Source organism: Helicoverpa zea, chromosome 19 (genome assembly GCF_022581195.2).
Source record: "Helicoverpa zea isolate HzStark_Cry1AcR chromosome 19, ilHelZeax1.1, whole genome shotgun sequence".
NCBI classification, from domain to species: domain Eukaryota; kingdom Metazoa; phylum Arthropoda; class Insecta; order Lepidoptera; family Noctuidae; genus Helicoverpa; species Helicoverpa zea.
In genome coordinates, this window is record NC_061470.1 from 11,418,513 (window position 1) to 11,427,538 (window position 9,026).

Below are 9,026 nucleotides of genomic sequence, written 5' to 3' on the forward strand. Positions count from 1 at the left end.
TTACGGCGAGCTCGGGCGACGCCGCGCCGCGCATACTAACTAGCAAACAACATTGTTGTATTATAAACTTATGCCTTCTTTGTTTCAGAAGAATGGATACTTCGTATGTGTTTTTAAGGTTATCGGTTATTGGGAATAAACTATTTCGATTGTTACACTTTTACAAACAACATTTGAAGCAAATTTTTATGGTAACTAGATCCCATCTTTTTGCTTTTTAGAGTAAAAATACGCTGTAGAAACTAATACAACTTTGTAGCAGTTGGAAAGATTGATATTGTGTGGATCACTCGCCTCACTAGAGGTCTTTATACTTGGATTGGAAATCATTGAATCCCCGCTATTTAGGCTGAGAATATCCTTATATTCCTGTAACTAGCTTCTGCCCGCGACTTCGTACGCGGATAAAGTCCCTTATGCCAGCGACTACGGGGTGAGCAAAATCAAAGATCTGAACCGTCTGATATTGTATTTTAAGGGCCCGTTGACTTGAAAACAACGGAATACGCATAGCCATTAGAAACGTTCCATATATTTAATTTTTGTACTTCAACGGCAAAAGCACAGCAGACTAAACAAAACGCTGAGAACTGAACCGCAAAAGACGTGACCATAGGGATAAAAGTAGTGATTCTAATTAGTCCGCATTTAAGTTGTGTGTGGCAAAAATATTACACGTATTAATACGTTAAAAAAAACATTAAATGTTACTGAGATGACAAAGTCGTGATGACTTAGTGGAAGTCGTGGTGGTTTAGTGGGTAGAGAACCAATCTCTCAAGTATGAGCGTATGTCTTTGATTCCTGGTCTGGCAAGTACCTGCCAATGCAACTTTTCTAAGTTCGTATGTACTTTCTACGTATATTTTGGATACCAATGATCGTTATTTGGAGGGGATGTTAAACTGTAGGTTCCGGCTGTCATTGAACATTCTTGGCAGTCGTTATGGGTAGTCAGATGCCAGTAAGTCTGACCAGTTTTACCAAGGGGTATTGGGTTGAGCGGGTAACTGGGTTGTGGAGCTCAGATATGCAGTTGATCCTTGTAAAACACTGGTACTCAGTTACATCGTGACTGGAAGTCGACTCTAACATAATTGGGACAAAGGCTCTTGAGATAATAACGACAATAATAATGAGATATAAGCACCGCAGGACATCTGAGGCTGATGACGGGGAGTAGCGACCCCGGTGGGCTATATATACTGAGTTCTCCAGGGTATACTGTCCCCCATCTCCGGCCGGTCGGAGTGAACCATGACGGGGGTAGGTCTCACGCCTCTGGTTTGGCTTGGCCGTCCAGAGTGGAGTCGCTAGAGCAGGGTTAGTAGCCCTGCTCGGAGGATAGGTGCCTCGTGGTAAGTGACCCACAGGGAGCGCGTAATCTGCGTTTAAAATCCGCCGAGGTATCCTCACCATTATTTTAGGATTATGTAAAAGACGGACTAATTACTTTTTTTGATTCAACATACTACCTATTTCATAACATTCATTTCTATACATTTCAAGTGTAGTATTGCTCTTGAAGTTCCACATCAGGTGTTCCAGATCTTCGATGTATATACGTCAATAGAGAGTGCTTATCAGGTTGAACCACTTTTGCTAAAACGTCATATCTAATGCTATAGTCTAGCTGGGCTCCTGGCGTTCCGCATCAGGTGTTCTACATCTTCAATTTTTATAAGTCAACAGAGAGTGCTTATCAGATTGAACAACTTTTGCTAAAACGTCACACCTCTATATGCTATAGTCTAGCTGGGCCCCTGGAGTTCCACATCAGGTGTTTTAGATCTTCAATTTGTATAAGTCAATAGAAAGTGCTTATCAAATTGAACAACTTTTGCTAAAACGTCATACCTGTATATGGTACAGAGAAGCTGGGCTCTTGGGATTCCACATCAGGTGTTCCAGATCTTAAAATTTATTATCTCAGCTGAAAATGCTCATCATATGAAACAATTTTTGCCATGGCACCATATTTGTATCTCTTATAGTTTTGTTGGTCTGTTGGTGTTCTGCATCAGGTCTTCAAGTTTCGAAGATAAATTATAGCCTATATGTTGACCAGGCTTAATACTGATACAACAAAGAAAAAATCATTGAAATCCGTCCAGTAGTTCCGAAGATTAGCGTGTACAAACAAACAGACATACAGACATACAGACATACAGACAAACAGACAGAATTTTTTTTTTGGATTTGTGCTCCATTACTGTTTCTAAACCCCACCCAATTATTATTTTTTTAATATATTCAATGTACAGACACAGTTTTTTTACAGATTTATTATATGTATAGATTACTCCTTACATTGGAACACGAAGTCTAAAATGTTCTCACCTTCCACGTGTACTGGGTACTCTCGTGATTGCTATTTATTTCACGTGCCGTCACAGCGACACTGTGTCACTCTATAACAGTTTCAATACATTGTGTCTGTAAGCCCGGTCAGCTGGGTTCCGTACTGATCAGCATGCATAATGTACGTGCTTACGAAACTAAGCACGGGCTTTTCTATACAAATACAGCTTAAAATTGCAACGTTATTTAATATTTAATACGCCAGCTTTTTCAGTTAAAGGTTTATTGTAACGGAAAGCATATTTTTATAATAATAGCGCTAAAAAAAGTGAAAAGCGTGGGTGAATTGAGAACTCAACAAAACGATCAAATAAGAGCTTATTATATTCCTCAACCAATCCAACTACCCACTATAAACTGTTTATGACATTTCCAATATTTTGAACGATCTATCCGCTATAGCCTTCCATTTTAATTCAAATAAAATAAAAATAGAGGCAAACAAATAGCAGAAACAATATGAAGGCGTTGTTATATTAAACAATACTGTGTGAGTGACGTGTTTGGTAAAGGTTGCGGTGAAATTAAAAGGCTTTTTACATTGCCTGCGTAACCCTGAGACGCGTTTATAAAATCGCGGATAAAGGCTGTAGGATCCCTTACGTAAACTCGGTGAGTGTACGTTTATTTGGAGCTGCCTTTGTGGCCACAGCCGCTGACGTCATTACGACGTAGTTTCTTTGAGATATTTATAACGTCTTGGAGAATCTATTGACATGAATTATTCAAGACATCTTGTTCTAGAGGATGCGAAGGATGTTTGTTTTTCTTTACATCATGTATGGCGCTGTTGATACGGAGATTGCCATGTAAATATACAGGATTATGTACTAGTGTACTCTTTAGATTGAGATTTGTATGTAAATAGATTTGAACGGTTTTTTCACTGTACTGAGCTACGAAGAAAGCAAAAGGACAAACTGATTTGGAACTGATTGCACAAATTTATCGAGTCATCTAATACGACGAACTAATGCCATCAACCAATCACAAAGCTCCCACACTTCCGAGAAATACCTCGATTATTTTGCATAACATTATGTCCGAATTTCTGGGAAGCACAGCCGTGGTCCAGTAACACCAGCTCTGCATTAATTGGTATCGTTTGAAGCGAGACATAAAAGAAAACAATTGAGACTCGTTCGGCGCTCGCAGCGAGATGTGAAATACTGCATTGCGGGGACTGCTATCTCCGACCTGCTATTTATGACAGATTCGACGGGAACTAGAATTGTCCCGCAAGGATGAACGATGTGACCATTTATTTTTATATGAAGATATGTGTCTTCTTTCTGTAATATCATTTTTAATGTCTTCTTATAAGTTTCATGCCATGTTCAACTATCAACAGTGTTAGTTTTGGTAACAAAACAGATTTTTTACCATTCATCAATCTAAGTTTCTCACGGCAAACTATAAGGTAACACCGTAGGGAACACCATGGCGGAACACAATACCCCTTTGTGGTATACTTTGCCTCCTATCACCATAAATCAACCACAGCTTGCAAGGTAACGTTAATTTTGTGTCACGGGGTTTCCGAATGAAAGGATGAAATATCTACACGAAGTACGCCGTGAATAATATAGAAGACTAGCTTCCACCCGCGGCTTCACCCGTGTGGTATGTTGATAAAAAGTAGCCTATGTGTTAATCCAGGGTATCACCTATCTACATACCAAATTTCAAACCAATCGGCCCAGCCGTTTATGCGTGAAAGAGTAACAAACATACATCCATACATTCTGACAAACATTCACATTTATAATATTAGTAGGAAGTAGGATAAATAGATAGATCCCTCTGTTTGTAATAACACCATACATACACCATAGATGTAAATAATATTGGTTGTGATTGTGTAGAGTGCGATGGGCAATGCGGTCACATACCGCAAGCTCTCCGGAGCTCTCATCTCTAATGCACGGGTATCGGTCTGTGCGCTGGGCCGACTCGATCGTTCTCTCAAGTACTGTCGATCTGCTGGCGTGTAATCTATGGGGGTTGGGACTGTATTACATTGTTGAGATAACTGTTAACATGCATTTTCTCCTTTATGTAGGTATAACTTTGGCCTAACTTAACCAATTTTGCAAGTTAATTCATAACTATTCAATATTCAAATTGAAGCAAATAGTAATTATTTTACACTATTAATATTGCGGATTATCGCTGAATCCTTCTCCATGTGAGGCCTGCGCTCAGTAGCGGGGCCCAGCAGGGCCAAAGTCTGCCGGGGCTGCGGGTTGTTCGAAAGAGATACCGCGGCCCTGGTACATAAAAGGCCTATGACGGAACACGACGGTTTTTAGTCAGTAAGAGTCTGACACTCCCTCGCCGCTGCTAACCCACAGCGGGAGGGGTCATTTGATGATTTTTGACGTCGGAAAAAAAAAGGCCTGCGCTCAGTAGTGGGACGATAAAAAGGCTGTAACTTGAATATTGCCTGAAAAATGGAAAACCTTTGAGAAAAGTGTACAAGAAACTCTTTAGGTATATAGACGAGGCTTATCACTTCCTACAAAACTTCCAGGACAAGAAACACGATACCTTTAAAAGTTTCATAAACAAACAAAAACCGGACATGATAGCAATGAATAGTTTCGCTTCAATTAGCGCGCGTTTCACCTTTGTCAATGTAGCGCCCTCATATAGCTCCTGTGATGCCCCTTGATTAATGCTTATACTGCAAGTACCGGGGAAACTACCACAGAAGTACCAGTTTGTGTATAAATATACTTAGTACTAATCAAAGGAGGCCTAAGTGAAAATTATATTTATTTAGTTGCAAAAAAACTACTGACTATTATACATTGGCACGGCACACACAAGGTATATGCATCTTTTACGCAAAATAAAAATAATGAGAAAAAATCTATCACACTTCCAAAAGACGAGAGATTTTAGCAGAAATTCTTGAGATATTTCTCTCGCAACCCAAAATTGATGGTATGTGTACATTTTGTAGGAAAATATGCACACAATCCGAGATTGGCGCGCGATACGATGCCGTCGCGCGCGAGTCAATCTAATTTCTGTTATAGGGAAAAAATAATAGAAAAGACAAAGGAAACAGGAAAGAACAAATTATTATTGAATTGTATGTATGAGGAAAAAACCGAATTTCAATATTGTTCCTTTTATCTTAGGCGGCTGATGTTAATACGGGGGCAGCATTTTTCAAACCCTTATCTTATCGAGTGGTCGATTTGTTTATAACGCTTGACTACTATAGACTTTCTTGCGCAAAATTTTATCTAGGGACGCGAGTGAAATAGCTGAAAATAACAGTTCTACAAAATACCAAAAAAGTAATCATAACACAAATATTTTAACAATAGCCACAAAATTCTATAAGATTATTTTAAAATGAAAGCGATAATGGCTTATTTAGTTTTGAATAGATTTTCTGGTTCACTTGTTTGTTGTAGGAAGGGCTAATAATAACGGCTTAATCGCTTAATATCGTTTTATGTAAGGGATTGAGGTGGGTCTTTGTGCGAGGTGTCTGAAGGTAAGGGAGGGTCATATTGTTAGTGCCCTTAATGGCCTCAACATTCCGCCGTGAAATTGCACACTCACTCATCACTGTTGTAAGGAAGTATTCAATTTACGAAGCGTTCAGTTGGTGGACCAAAGAAAACGGCTAAGGTATTCAAAGGAAATTTTAAAATCCTATCAAGGTTTTTCACTATTCAGAAAATGTTTAGAACCTTTGTTATTTTATTTTTCGTGGTACAAAGTAGGTAAATATAATTTTAAGCCAATTTATCGTGAGTATGTCGAAGAGGAATCAATTTCCGAACACAATAAATTATGTTTGTAATAAATATATTAAAGCGTATAAGCCGCCGAATACAAATAAAAAACAAACAACGCGTCGCTTGGTTAACTCCGTCGGAAATAGCCGAAACATTCAATATTTTTCTTTTACTTGAAAACATTTTGAGTACCGGTGAGAATAAATTACATTTATGACAAGCGACACAAATATAATATTCCACAAGTTTCCAAACGAATTGACAGCCGTCAGTTTGACGTATTTTCGTTTGATGCAAACATTGAAAGAAGTAATCTAATTGGTGCACTCACACTAATGTGAAAGTAATTATAGGATTAAAACGCGTAGGGTTGGCAGTTGCCTAGTTCGTGAAGTTAGTGTAACTAGTTGAGAATGTTTCCATTCTATTATTAGTTGGGAGTTTCTGTTGTTATATTGTAATGACTTGGAATTCCTGGACCGTTGGACAACTTGCTACAGATTTACGTTTAGATATTATAAGTTCATTAGAATAGTTCAATACTGCGTAGTTTAGTGTTGTGGAAGATTAGAACTAGTTTCAATTTTTGTTTACAAGGAAGTAAATGAGATATACACAATTCAGATATCCTATGATTATTGCCGGATAAATATTGATTTGTTTCAAAAGCCTTACATAGTTATATTGTTGTTTGATTTCAAAACGGCTATATCTGATCCCGAAAGCTTAGAACTATCCAAACTCCTAGCTTACATGATCCAGGAAGATTCGTGACATCTCCAAATCCTAGTAATGGCAGTAGTTAAAGTAATTAGCGTCGGGTGCCATACTGCCGGGTGTCGGACGACGGTGCCGGGTTCAATCCGACGCGCGTCGGATGGAGAGTGCAGTTATGTGACAGTTCGTAACCATTCAGATGTACGAGTGGGGATTTTGAACGGAGACGGTAAGGGTTTAAACTTTAAGGGAGGAAATATCAGTCCAATTATTGAGTAGGAGATATACATGGGATTTAAACTAATCTAACGTCAAACTAAACATAGTTTCCAGTAAAAACTATTCCAACCGTTACCTGTACAGTGAACGTTAGTTTTAAAATAGACTAAACTTTAGAATAGCATATTTTTTCTGTGAATAAAAGTTATTAGCCTCAGTGACATTCTAGAAACTACCAAACTTAATGACATACTAAAGAAATCTACTTGAACAATTCTTGATGAATTCTTGATTCGTTTAAACTTATCTCATAACATATGCATGAGTTTAAACTGTTAACACAAAGTTAACGAATATAAAGTATTCACAAAACACATCATAAGATTGTTGTGCCATCTCTAAGTTGTTTTGTTTGTTGTTTTAATGAGAAAATGAATAAGTTATGTTTTGAGACAAACAGGCTGCAACTCAGACATAACGCTAAGTATTTAATTTAAACTAATATAAGTATTATTATATAAGTGTTATTAGTGCATAAAAATAGATACTAAAAAAATCTTGGAATTCTCAATATACCAAAAGATTCTAATTATACAATCCTCAAAGAAACCTTAATTAAAATAATCAATTCCAATTATTTACCAACGAAATAGTTGCGGGCCATGCTAGAATACTCTCAAGTGTGTTACTGAAGGATGTGAAATGCAAGTCGTAGTGAGGCGATAGGTTTTGAAGCGACTCCTGCGAGAGGCGCTACGTTGTAGGCGCTTTATTGCATGAATTACTTGCAGCCACTGATCAAATATATTGAGCCTAGTTTACTTTATCGTTCAGCTACACGTGGATTCGGCACATCAAACTTTTTTGTATTGTTCCAGTTCTCTATTCGAAGTTTTTCCACACACAACAACGACGTAGTTAGGTTCAATGTTGGATTAGAGTTCTAAGTGAGTAAATGTGTTCAGTACACATTTCACTTAGAATTCCAGAGAGTGTCATGGTTAGTTTAGAATGAGGTTTTCTAAGTGAGTTTCAATTTTTATTTTCACAGATGGCCAATATATCTTATGCTATTTATAACTGTTCTTTAAACTCGTTCAGCATGTGTACAGTATGTCCAGTGTAAAGTTGTCAATAATAATTGCTATGAAGACAGATCCGGTGCACCGTGGTCGAGCAAAATGGATGACTAGCTCATTCGAGACGTAATGGAGTAGGTTGTGACCGGCGGCATTTTTAATGGCGCGCCCATCTTTCGCCATTGTCTTTGGATGAAAGATAACCGTCTTGAATGGAATGAAACTACACGAGTTATTAAATATTATGGCAGTAGTTTGACTATGTTTGCACACTTATCTATTTAACTAAGTATCCATTTCTTATAATTGCTGGTAAATTAACTTTGTCAGTGCTTTAGGGACAACAATTTCCTACTAGGAATGTATCCAAGTGATCTCATCGACATCTTATTTTTGTATAGTAGGTAGTAGTACCTGTTGAATACAAAAACCTTTGACAGCACATCATGGACGGCTCATCGTCCTTCATTTAGTTGCTAATCGATCGGTTTACAATAACGATGCCGTGTTTACATTCAATCTATTTTCGACTATAAATCTTATAAACTCAAGTTATTTGCACAAATTGAAGCGGTCGAGCGAGATGAATTGGTTATTAAGCCGTCTTCGGCAGGACGGGGCTGCGGGGCGACCCCCTTTCAATGGGGTGCACAATTACCCCGCACCAAAGGCTGATTGATTAGATCCCGTGAGTGATGGCTGTGCTGTGGGTAGTGCCGATCTTCTTTATGGGCTAATGTAATTAAGTACCAATTTGGGATTTATTTGCAACATAAAGAGTTGTTTGGGATGCTGTTATTGATGTTTACCATTATTGGCTACAAGCGCTTTCATTATTATTGTACCTATAGTTATCGGCACGAATCTTGAGCCCTGACCTACATCTGCG